Source organism: Halichoerus grypus, chromosome 6 (assembly GCF_964656455.1).
Source record: "Halichoerus grypus chromosome 6, mHalGry1.hap1.1, whole genome shotgun sequence".
Lineage (NCBI taxonomy): Eukaryota > Metazoa > Chordata > Mammalia > Carnivora > Phocidae > Halichoerus > Halichoerus grypus.
The window spans coordinates 146,225,574-146,239,149 of NC_135717.1; the positions used below are offsets into that span (position 1 = coordinate 146,225,574).

Below are 13,576 nucleotides of genomic sequence, written 5' to 3' on the forward strand. Positions count from 1 at the left end.
AATACTGGTCAATATTGATTTATTTAATCTGTAAGCAAATATTTACTTCCTGATTTTATACAAAGCGATGATTTCTATGGAACATGGAAACACAGAAGCTGAGAATTTTAACTAAGAGAGCGTCCATAGGGTTTTCCCAATTTAGCTTGAGGTTGAAGGTTGAAGAATCTCACTGGAGTTGTGATAATGATGCACTTGGGAAGGTGAAGTTGCTCATAAATTTTATTATACTAAGATCAAAATTAAGACAGTTTGAACTGAAAATGTCTCACTACTCTAATGTTATGTGAAGAAATAAAATCAAAACCAAGAAGATGAGACTACTCAGCTCCTGAGGAGTCCGTATTTATCAGAAATAACAGTTAATACGGGCTCACATATCTGCTGTGATGATAGAATTATGAAGGGCTAAATTTTCTGTAGGCTGATATTTCATACTACAATGCACGACAGCTCACTAAAATATCTCACATGAAGCTGGCTAATCCCACTGTATTTGAATAGCATAGCTTCTTCTGCTTTGTACTTTGTTATTAACTCTTTGGCTTAGCCACAGGAAGCTGGAGTAGTGGAAATGCAGGGAGTAGAAAATGTAATTAAGGAGCCTACCCCTCAATTCATTAAAAGGAAAAATGAACCACACATGCTATAAATATTTGGGAAGACACAAATTACTGTGAATTCTAATTATTACTGGACACCATTGTAAAAATAAAAATTAAAAAAAATAAAACAGCTTGTGAAAATGAACTCAGTACTGATGGACTGAAATTTGGTTTGAAAATTTCTTCTCCCTCCTTCAAAAGACAGCCTGTTATAAACTGAATGTTTTTGTAATGGCATTTTCACATCTTTTTTGAAAAAAAAAACAGCAAAGAGCATGTGGTATAGTTTAAAGTAAAAAAAAAGATCTTATTTAAAAAAACATAACACATAAACATTATAATGCTATTTTCTACAAATAAATCTGGCTGATTTAAACCAGTATGAAAGTGCCAGCCGCCAAAGGTAGTAAACAGAAATTTTTGAAATGTTTACACCAGAAAGTGTCACCAACAGCTGCTTTATATACACATCTTTCATGTAAATAAAGAGAAGAAAAGACTTGTGTACATGCGCTGCCGTTTTTAGCTCCCTTTTCCAACTACCATATGAGTAACTTCATTAGAGAGCCTGAATGGGCATTTTATGAATTGCCCACTTGGCTAAACAGTAAGCATTAATGATAATTACAAGAATCTCAAAGGCTATAAAATTAATATTGTGCGTTTGAAGAGTCTAAGAGATTAGAAGAGGGACACAAATTATGCCTTTTTATTTTCTACAAAGGCAGAATCAAACAAAAACCATACTCATTTTCTCTGCTGACAGGGCTTAATAATTTAGGAAGATTAATGTGATAAAGTCCTTGCTTCAGAAAAGAGAAAGAAATAACAAATCATATCAGAATATGGAAGGGAAAGGTTGAAGACTAGGTAGGAAATTAGTTTGAATTAAAGTTTTAGCAGATTTTTTTTCTGCTAAATATCACCTTTTATATTCTGCAAAGTGTAAAGAATTAAGTGTTAGCATCTCTATAGAACCACAGCCCTTGATTTTCTGCTTCAAGCCAGTATCTTGGATCTCTACAGCCAGAGTAAACTTCTGGAAAAGATAAATACAATTAAAATAAAACTATGTATAAACACCTATCTATATACTTTTTAAAGAATCTTTGATCTGACATGAAAAAAATACATCTGCAGAGACTAATATAAAGGTAAAAGCAGAAACTCTGAGAGGTAAGTAATCTCCAAAGTCAACTTTCAATATGAGAACTTCTAGTGATTCTTAGAAAGCTTGAGCTTCTCTTTGACTGCTTCATGAGGAACAGAGTGGAACGCATAATTGAAGCCCTTTACCCCATAAAATGGGAAATAAACCTCATGGAGAGAGTGATTCTGAAAGGAAATCTTGTCCTTAGTGCTGGCTGGAGAGGATAAAAAAAGAATTCATAATGAGTTATTCCTCATCACAGATCTGAAATGTGAATCCATGCTATTTGTTGGATTAAAAACCTAAAGCAAAGCATTTAGCTTAAACGTGGTCCTGGGTTAATAGCCTCCTTGCCCCCTGCTGGAGATTGGTAAAAGCAAGTACTTTAAGAATGGAACTCAAAAACTAATTATGTAATGTATGGTGATTAGCATTACATAATGAAATAAATTTTTTTTAAAAAGTAACAAAAAACAAAAAAGAATGGAACTCCAGATCTAGCCTTAAAGAATTCCCATTGATAATATTCCACATGTGTGAAATCGTACTCAAAAACAAAAACACATTAAGTAAAATGGGATTTCATAACTGAAAACAAGCAGAAACAACAGAGAGTACAATCAGAATCACAAAATTAGAGGTTTGGCTTGAACATTAGAAAAGGAAAAAACAGACTTAAATCTGTAAAACACTCTAACGGAATTTATTAACACCAAGGTTATAAAAATTAAAAGAATAAAAAGAGATTCATTTAAAATGAGTCACAAATGCAGATAATCGCAGTGAACTGGATATAGATTCAAAGAATATGGCATTAAGAAACTATTGGAAAGCAATTAAGGGACATCGAGGATAGAGAAAAATGGAAGAGGCCCCGCTAAAGGAGATATGACTGAGTAGTGCCAGAATTGCTGAAAAACATCTATCCTCGGATTCAGGAAGGCCAATAAATCTAAAGTGTGATATAAAAAAAAAATTGTACCAGGGCACCTGGGTGGCTCAGTTGGTTGTGTATCTGACTTCGGCTCAGGTGATGATCTCCAGGTCCTGGTATCATGCCCTGTGTTGGGCTCCCTGCTCAGTGGGGAGTCTGCCTGTCCTTCCACCCTTCAACCCACTTATGCTCGCTCTTTCTCTTTCTCTCAAATAAATAAATAAAATCTGAAAAAAAAAACAACTGTGCCTAGACACATCATTACTAGCTTCAGACCACTAAAGATCAAGAGAAGATTTTAAAAGCAGCCAATGAAAAATAGCAAATTACACACACCAGTATAGCAACTAGGCAGACAGTTGACTTTCCATTAATAAATAGAATCCAGAGAACAATGGGATAAAATCTTAAATGGTGTCAGAAAAATTACTGACAATCTAGACCCACAGTCCAGGGATATTAATTTTCTAGAATGAGAGCAAAATGCAAATAGTTTCAGACAAAAAAAAAGAAAAGAACCGGAATACTGTTCACTAAAAAAACTCCAAAGAACATACTTCAAGCAGAGAGATAAGGTGACAGTTCTGATAAGAAGGAATGGTGAAAAATAAGTGATAAATATGTGAGTAAATCTGACATAATATTAATTTATAAAACAATAATAATAATTTCAACTTTTGAAATAATAGAGCAAAAATACATACAACGCTAACACAAAAATCTGGATGGCTCATGAGAATTAAAATATTCTAATATACTTGCATTTTGGGAGGGAGTTAAGGAAACTAACATGCCTCTGTGTGTGTGTGTGTGTGTGTGTGTGTGCGCGCACAAGGGTGTGTGCATACATACTCTGGAAGATACCTTAATTGTATTAGTTGTATTAGTATATTTTAATTGTGTTCTATGATCTGGTTTTTCTTTAAGCATCAATATATTTCCAAGTTTAAATTAAAACATCAAGCTACATGCTTTGATAAACTCAGAAATTCCCAATAAACATCCTCTAGAGTTTACTGTGAAAGTAGTAGTATTGAAAAAACAGAAATTGTTTAAAATTAATGAGCAAATATCTTCAGTTTAGGCATGAGTAGCTACCCCCAAATGATTTGACTTTATGAAATATCTTTGACAATATGTAAAAGATTTGTAGCTCCTCTGAATTTTACTGTGAATGACAGATACCCAATCTCACCTTAAGAAAGAAGCTGTCATAATCTGTCTTGTACATAAAATGTTGATACACTGGAGAAAAAAAAAGTCCAGTATTATTAATACAATCCTCTGGTTTATTATTAGTAAAAGTAAAATAAAAAATATTCTAGACAATTTGTATTTCTCATGCAGTTGCATTATGTTCATATTTATTAAATTTTCCAAACTGACAAAATATATACATATTTTAACATTTTGTATATGTATATCATAGAATACCCCTTTATATTAAGTAAAATTACTTAAAAGTCATCAAATGGTTGAAGTATATATTATATAATATAAAGATATATACATTTATTTATCTTTTAACATTACCATTGATTTTTTTCATGGCAGTAAATAAATTAGTTATATTTTATAATATTCCATTTAAGCACAGGATTATTTGCCCTTTGGAAGTAACTTCAGTCCATATTACCTACCTTTCTTTCACCTAAAAAGTACATAAGCTAGTTTGTTACAAACGTCTATGTTACTGATTTTTCCATCATATATAAAGACTTACAACATTCAAAAGACTGTTTCTGCTACAAAATTATAAATTCATTGCCTGGAACACAGTTTCCTACAGCAAGTCTGCTACACCATGTAACAAGGATATTCAGAAGAAAACTGCAGCTGTAAGAAAATGAGTATATGGAGAAAAGTCTCTAAAGATAATGTCTTTAAAGTCACGTGGGTATTCTTTGAGCAAAGGTAGTTTGAGGAATATGTTATTTTGCATTACTTTTCTTGACTATACTTAAAAGATGTATTTATATTAAAAAAAAATCAGTACTTCTCTGGGCTATTTAGGTACTTCCAAGGAGACGATAATATTATTTTCCGGAGTTTGAAAATTCATGTGCTCTTAAAGGACAAATTCCTCTGTCTCTCCTGATATCTCTGTCAGCTTTTTTCATCTCTGCTTAGATGTGCTCTGGTCAGCTGCTGTGGTCAACAACACCCTCACCGTCACTGGGATTTCTTATTTTTCCTCCATTTTTAATTCTGCAGCTTCCATATAGGGCAAGAATAGCTGCAATTGGAGATTGCTCTTTTAAAATGGTAGTAGTTTTCTTGGGATTCTTATTTCAAATAAACTCATTTCTCAATATGGAAGTATTATCACTCATTTGTTAGGGTTGGGCAGAAAGGAGGTAGTATTTAAAGAGGCCTCACTATAGATTCCAAGAAATTTGGTCTGCAGAAGGCTATACCAACAGTAAGTCAAATTCTAGCAAGCATTTGGTTTGTGGCTACAGCAGGGCATTTAGACTATGGACTTTATGTTTTAAACTTATGGATGGAACACATTGATGAAGGGTGTCTAGACACTAGAAGTGGTAATCAGATGATAAGGCAATCATGAAAAAACTGTATTGATTTTAAGAATTTTATAACATCCTTCAAGACCAGGATGCTTGATAATGTCTTGTAATGAACTATGCCTTCTGACTCTTTCCACTTATTAGTGATATGACCTTATATTTCAAGATAGGTTTTAAAAGATCTGATTTTTTTTACAGTAAGTTCATGAATTTTCTGAAAGGCTGATTAACACCAGAATCTGCTGATTTATCTTTGTATGCATATCACCAACTGGAAACTTAAACATACAGTGAAAGCACAAGATCTGGGCTCATTAGTAGCTTATAAGATTATATTTGGCTGATAATTGCTCATATATACTGAGGAAAAATATCACAGGGATGTACCTGTACATGAAACAAGATATTCAATTAGTCATACATTTTCTTTTTACAAATACTATTTTGACATAAAAATAAGATTATTATTATAAGGATTTACCCTATTTGATATTTAACACACTAGATGGCATTTTCAGTGTAACTTAAATTACAATATATATGTGATTTAGTTGTATTTACTTTAATTTTGGGTGATTATCTTCTATCTGAGGCATTATTATGAACAGTAGCTAATTTTATATACTTCTGTTCTTTAATGTGATTAAATATTTTGAATCATGTTACAAATCATTATGTTAGCCCAGAAATTTCAAGGATTAAAAAAATAGTTGATGGTATTATTTTATTATTTTCAACAATTTCCAATATTCAAGCTTCAAATATTCAAATATTTAATATTATAGATATTTAAATATATAATACATAAATATACATTTATAAATATAATATAATTATTTAGGTTGTCATAATAGTAATAAATTTCTCTCATCTTTAAATTTTATAAATGCAAACTTTGTTTCTGTGTAAAGTGAAAATATATGTTGGAAAAATCTCAAGGTAATGCTAATTGACTAAGCATTCTACAAAGAAATAGTAACCTTAAAAACAATTAGAAATTTGTAATGGTAATAGAAGGATTTTCAGGATAACAAAATCTCAGCAGATGAAAAATATCTGCACATTGACTGTATTCTGAAAAATACAAAGTCCTTTGTTAATGATATCTATTTGAATACACATTTAACACATCCCTAATTTTTGGATAAATAAATTGCTTCAGTCGCATATATGTCAGGTATCACTATATTGTATGTTAAATAATAATAAAAATAAATGTGTACTTTTGGTATTTTCCCAAGCAATTTTTTTTCATGAGCACGGGAGCAGCTTCAAGAATCAAATCAACCACACTACATCATTCAGTGAAATTTACAGCAGATAAGGAACACAAAACATGAGAGAAAATGAAAGACAGAAAAATTACCTTTCTCGAAAAATCTATGCTCATCTGAATCTTAAATCATGTATTCTTTTCCCTTCATATCATTCTTGATGGGGTTCTTACAGAAAAAAAAAATGGGTTAAAGTGACTGAGCTTCACTGTCAAGAGAAACCTATGGTCAGGGATATATCAAATTCCCAAAGCTTTCATCATTAATATTTTATGAGTCTCGCCGGTCTGTCCTATCTAGAAGAAAAATTTGTCTTTCATTTGTGCAAGCACTGCCTGCCGAGTAATAGATTTTGTCTCTCTAACCCTCTAAGCCGGGTGGCAAAATGAGAACGGTAGCAAAGGTAGGAGGAAGCAAAGTGTTCACTTTCTTTTACTGGAGTCTGGCTGCACTTTACTGGACTTGCAGTCAGCCAAGAAAAGTGCAAGATCTTTGGGGAACTATGAAGAGTGTCAGTCCTGGGCTAGCATACTTTGGCCTGAACAGGTGAATGCCCACATGTTTAAGCTGACTTCTAAAGGAGATGATTAGCTACAGTGGTTTTTGGTTGTTATTTTAACTTAAACGTTTACAAGAAAGTTTGGTGCCTGCAACGTCGGAAACTCATTTGCTCAATCTTGAAAATTGCCTCCCTTATAGATGAGATGACTAAATGGCAAATGGATGATCTTCGAACACTTTGAACGGAAAGCCTGTATGCTTTGCCTCTTGGTCGGCTGTGGCTTGTCTCAGCTGAGCTAAGGATGCCGAGGAGGCTCATCTATGACACTGGAGCTGAGTATTTCCTGGGCAGTATTCATCCACAGAAAACTAAAACAGAGAAGAAGGGCCCAGGACACACTGTCACAGTAAAAAACACATTGGGTATCCGCCTGTTAGGTCCACTTAGAACACAGCTCCATCGGATTCACAGGAAATGGAGTATGGTTCTCTCATGTGGTTGAAAAGATGATTTCTGGAGAAATGTATTTAGTGTAAAATCAGGAGAAAAAACAAACAAGCAAACAAACAAACAAAAAAACTCCTGGTTTTGAATGAGTATTTTCCTTTGCTTGAAAATACAGAATTCAAAACTACGTGAAACAACTGGGCTCCTTTTCTTTGGAGCTCTTACCTCAATTTTTAATTACATATTAACTAGTATGATTATTTAACATCTTTCTGATCTCTTAGAATAAAAATGAGACCGTGTTCATTTTGGTGCACAATGGTATCCCCAGTGTCTTGTACACTGTTGGCAGGCAATAGGTGTTGAGTACGTTTTTGTTAAAAGATTTGCATATTTTTCATTTTCATCAGTGCCTACTAGCATGTTTTGCATAATAATCCTCAATAATGTTTTCTGTGAGAGTAATGATTTATTTAAACTTCAGCCACAGATTATAAATTTACATAAAGCACTACGTTAGAAAAAAGTTGATACTAATTAGTTTAAGATTAATTTCTGGGGCTCAAAGAGTTGACCATCTAGTTGAAGGATAAAGTATATGTGTAAAAATGATATAAAATGTGAATTATTAGTGACAAAAGAGCAAATTAGCTGTAACTGTAAATAGGTATCAGACACACAGAAATGAAGGGGCATTCTTTTTTTTTTTTTTTTTTTTTTTTAAAGATTTTATTTATTTATTTGAGAGAGAGAATGAGAGAGAGAGCACATGAGAGGGGGGAGGGTCAGAGGGAGAAGCAGGCTCCTTGCTGAGCAGGGAGCCCGATGCGGGACTCGATCCCAGGACTCCAGGATCATGACCTGAGCCGAAGGCAGTCACTTAACCAACTGAGCCACCCAGGCGCCCCAATGAAGGGGCATTCTTGATAAAGAGAACTATATGAGTAAATACATTGGAATAAAAACGATATAAACCACAAATCATAAAAGGTGTAGTTAGGGATGATACAGCTTAGAATGACCAAAAAGAGAACACCACCCTTGTCTGTAAGAGCCATCTAAACCTACTTCTCTCATTAGTTTGTTTAGTTTTTATAGTAGGAACACATACGATTCCCATGAACTGAAAGGATCTATATTCAACACTCATGCTAATATAATATTGCCAGAACTGTATGAGAATGTTTCTTTTCTCAAACTCCAGCAGGTATCTTGTTTTTGTTCGACCTCTCCTTGTGATTTAAGCATCTTTTGATATCTTTATTTTCTCTTCTCTAAATATAAATATAAATAAGAATTCTCTAAATTCTTTTCTCATTCCCCTTTCCCCCAATTTGTTTGCCTAACTCCTTGGTATCCTCACCCAGACTCTACAAATGGGAGTGGAGTGGTCATTTTTAGAGAAAAGTAGTCATTTGTAGATACTCTCTGGCTGAGTAAAATTGTTGCTAGTTGTTAACCCATCAATGGATTTGCTCTACCAGTAATTTCAACAAATAATTTTTTCCCTTTAAAATTATTTCAAGTACACTTCTGAATAATTTTAACTAATTCAGTACTCATTTAAGCCTTTGTTTTGCCAATAACTCATTAGCCCTAGTAAGCTATATTCATCTTAGTTAAATTTGATGTCAGTTTATAAAAACAATATTATTTTAACAAAAAAATATGCAGTATGCAGTATGTGAAATGAATAATCTATTTAAAACAGTAATATAAACTAAATATTAAATAAGCAAATACAAGATGCCAATTGGGAAAATTCTCTGGACTTCCTTGACTTTAAAATCAAAGTAGTTTTCTTTAAAGCTAATATCAAACTAATTAAATTTTATATCACTTAATTAATGTATCATTATACCAAATTAAATTATATATCATTTTATATATATAAAGGATTGTTTTTTATACTCCCTAGACCTTGAAAATTCTCTGAACTTGATGATTCCATAATAATATATCTCTGAAACTATGTAAACTCTTTCACTAATTGTTTTTGCTCATATCCATGAAGATTATTTGGTGGCTTTTGTGTAGATATAAGTCACTGGTAATTCCCACATTCTTCATTTTCTATTCAAAACATCAATCATCTGGATTTAGTTTTTAAATCCATTCACTTTTTTTCTTCATAGTTTCTATTACCTGCAGTAATGCATGGCTTTTTATTCTTAAGGGTTATATTTTACTAAGTAAAATCATGTTTTCTGTTATTCATTTGTTTGCTTGTTGATTCCTTTTTCTTTTTTTTTTTAATCATTTCACAATAGTTACACTTTATTCAAAGACCAGTGGAATTTTTAAAAGTTAAATTGAAGTTTGAAAACTGGGGACTTGGCTAGGTATATTCCCCTAGTGACTCTTTTTTGTCTATCAGCCTTAAAGTATTTAAAGTTTGTGTAAAAAAAAAAAATTACTGGATGATGTGAACTTTCATAATCTTTCCATTACTACTGAAAAACCGGGAATGTTAAATTCACAAATTCCAAAGAGGAGTCAAGCCCAGGAGAAGGGCAGAGAGTTCACTGGGGATTCTGGGGTGGAGAGGGGGGAAGTAACATCTGAAACTACTCTTTTGTGACACAACGGCATATAACAATGACCTTGAGGAAAGGTCATGAATTAAGGGCAGACATTTCCTGCATTTTCTCGTTATAACTTTGGGAGCTCTCTTTTCTATTCTGAGCATCCAGGCTCCGAGTAATGTTCCACTTCTCACAGTAGCTACTCTTTTGGCTTTTCAGTATACCCCTATTTAAATGACGTCTATTATCTCTTCAGGCCAATTAGATAAGTGAATGTGGTCACCTATTGCCAAAACAAAGTCTGAAAATGCAAATCTGGTCATATCACTCTGAATTTGGATCCCTTTATTAGTTTCTCATTGTCTATTTGGTTAAATAAATTTCTTAGCCACATAATTTACTCCCCCCAAGAATTCTATGCCTCATCCACCCTGAAATATCTATCTGCCATTTTCAAACACATTTCGTGTGAACTTCCATGCTTCAGTGCTTTTGAACATATATTCCATTTTCCTAGACAAAACTCTGATCAAGTGCCACTTTGTTAGAAGGTCTGTAAGTCCTGTAGTAATGTTGGTCACTCTCTTCTTGAGACTATAATGAAAGGAGTTTGCATCTTACTGCAGACTTTCTGTGAATATCTATCTTCCTAATGCTGTGAACTCAAGGGCAGAAATCATATCATGTCATTTTTATGTTTGGAACATCATAGATATTCAATAATTGCTAAATGACAAATGTAATGAATTAATATGGCATTTTCTCACTAATTGGAGTTATTCAAAAAACATTTTATTTATTTATTTTTAAAGATTTTATTTATTTATTTGACAGAGAAAGAGAGAGAGAGAGCACAAGCAGGTGGTGTGGCAGGCAGAGGGAGAAGCAGGCTCCCCACTGAGCAGGGAGCCCAATGCAGGACTCGATTCCAGGACCCTGAGATCATGACCCAAGCCGAAGGCAGATGCTTAACCAACTGAGCCACCCAGGCACCCCCCAAAAAACATTTTAATGCAATAAGATTTTTCCAGCAGGCATGATATTGAATTCTATGCACTGCTCTTTGAGGAAGTATTTTTGATTTGGCAGTTCTTTCTGGACCTTTTAAATAATAGATTGCTATAGATTTACTTAAATGTAAGGACTTCTGAAATCTAGATTTTAACCTACATTGCCTCACTTTGCTTAGCTGTTAACTAAACCTTTGCTTAGATTTTTTTATAAAAGAAAAGAGGCTGTAAATGAAAATCTACATTTAATGAACAGTGAGTATTTTTATTATCTATATGTTTTAGCTATTAATAGGATTTTGGGATCTAAATTATCCCCAAGTTGTAATATTCCTTCATAATAATTGACACATAAATGCTATAATAAATCTGCTAGAAAAATAGTATAATCACGCTAAAAAGCCTCGTTAGAAAGATGACAGCTCTCTTTCTGACCATTCCTTTGAGTGGTTTGTGTAAATAGTATAAATCCCTCCAAAATCTATAAAATATTTTGTTTCATGCCAAATAAAATGTTCAAATTCTTCTCATAACCTCTTTCAGTAAGAAAAATAAACTTAGTGGTCTACTCATAATGAGAAATATTTTCCCCAGTAGTTTACATAATATTCAATAAGGCTTACAACTCAATTATACTTTAAATTTTATACTGTCTTAATTCTGTAAAATGTTTTAAATATATTATTGTCTTGGTGTAAGATAGAGGTCAGTGTCTTTCTTTTGCATGTGGCTATCCAGTTTTCCCACACAGTTTATTGAAGAAACTGTCCTTTCCCCCTTGTATATTCTCAGGCCCTTTGTCATGAATTAATTGATCATATATGCATGGGTTTATTTCTGGACTCCCTATTCTGTTCCATTAATCTCTCTGTCTATATTTATGCCAATACCATAGAGTTTTAATTACTATACCTTTGTATTCAAGTTTGAAATCAGGGAGCATGATGCCTCTAGCTTTGTTCTTCAGAACTGATTTGGCTATTCAGGGTTTTTTGTAGTTTCATGCAAATTTTAGAATTATTTATCCTATTTCTTTGGGAAATGCCATTGGAATTTTGATAGGGGTTACATTGATTCTGTAGATTGCTTTGGGTAGTATGGACATTTTGAGAATATTGATGCTTCCAATCCATGAACATGGAATACTTTCCATTTATTTGTGTCTTCTTTATTTCATTAGTGTCTTGTAGTTTTCAATATACGGGTCTTTTACCTCCTTGGTTAAATTTATGCCTAGATATTTTATTCTTTTTTTAAAAAAGACTTTATTTATTTAAAGAGAGAGAGAGCACATGCACAAGTGGAGTGGGGAGGGGCAGAGGGAGAGGGAGAGATTGAATCTCAAGCAGACTCTGTGCTGAGTGTGGGGCCCCATGCAGGGCTTGATTTCAAGATCCTGAGATCATGACCTGAGCTGAAATCAAGAGTCCTATGCTTAACTGACTGAGCCATTGAAGCGTCTGGATATTTTATTCTTTTTGATGCAAGCGTAAATGATACTGTTTTCTCTATTTCTCCCTCTGATAGTTCATTATTAGTGTTTACAAACAAAAGAAGATTTTGTGTATTGATTTTGTATCCTACAACTTTACTGAATTTATTTAGAGTTTTTTGATGGAGTCTTTAGGGTTTTCTATATACAACATTATGTTATCTGCATATCAATAACAGTTTTACTGCTTCCTTTCCAATTTGGATGCCTTTTATTTATTTTTTATTCCCTAATTCCTCTGGCTAGAACTTCCAATACTATGATGAATAGAAGTGGTGAGAGTGGCATCCCTGTCTTCTTCTGAATCTTAGAGGAAAGGCTTCCAACTTTTTACCATAGAGTATGATGTTAGCTGTGTATTGACAACTTTTTTTTCAACAACTTTTGATATTATCTTTATTTTTCATATTAGAAAGGAGACCACAAGAAATTTGGTAACTTCCCCAAAGCAAAATATAAAATATGTCTTTTTAGGTTTGAATTAAAATTACTTCATGATATATAATGTAGAAAAATATCTGACATTTTTTACGTGGTCTCGCCATGATTTTAATAAAAATGCAAGAGTTCCTTCAACTCTAACAAAACATGTTTAAGTATCAAACAATATTTTCTTTATCTTTTAGATGTAAAAAAAATATTCTGTTTTCAAGTTTTTCCCTCAAATTCTTTCCAATTTCAATTTTATTAATGAACAGTCTTAAGTTTACACAAAGCATTTACAAATATATCCACACTTTCTAGGAATACTATTTGATTTAGAAAAATATAACACTGCACACAAACATTTTATTCAATTCATATGCCACCACATTCCATTTCCCTGGAAGAGTAAATATCTCCTTATGTTCACACAAGCCCTTTCTTTTTTTTTTTTTTTTTTATTATGTTATGTTAATCACCATACATTACATCATTAGTTTTTGACACACAGCCCTTTCTTTGTGGTCTGTTCTTCTCTTTGTTCACATGTTTGTTCATCCCTTTGTTGATTTCTTTTCCCTTCAGAAGGAACCATAATCTTCTTGAGGAGCTGGGCTGAGACAGGGTTTCCAGTATCCATTCTGCGGGTGGAAAACACCTGTCTTCTCTGTTCTCTTGTGAGAGGT

At 33.0% G+C, this 13,576-nt stretch overlaps 1 protein-coding gene across 12 annotated transcripts in view; it reads right to left on the bottom strand.

The window, feature by feature from the left end:
• Positions 1 to 13,576, bottom strand: part of MGAT4C (MGAT4 family member C) — a 725,092-nt gene that overhangs the window by 42,786 nt on the left and 668,730 nt on the right. For 10 of the 12 annotated variants that reach the window (XM_036110967.2, XM_036110954.2, XM_036110961.2 and 7 more), the window contains one exon: positions 3,885 to 3,934. The exons of the other annotated variants lie outside the window; for them this stretch is intronic. The gene's annotated coding sequence lies outside the window, so the exon portion shown is untranslated. The remainder of the gene's footprint in view (positions 1 to 3,884; positions 3,935 to 13,576) is intronic. 12 annotated transcript variants of the gene reach the window in all.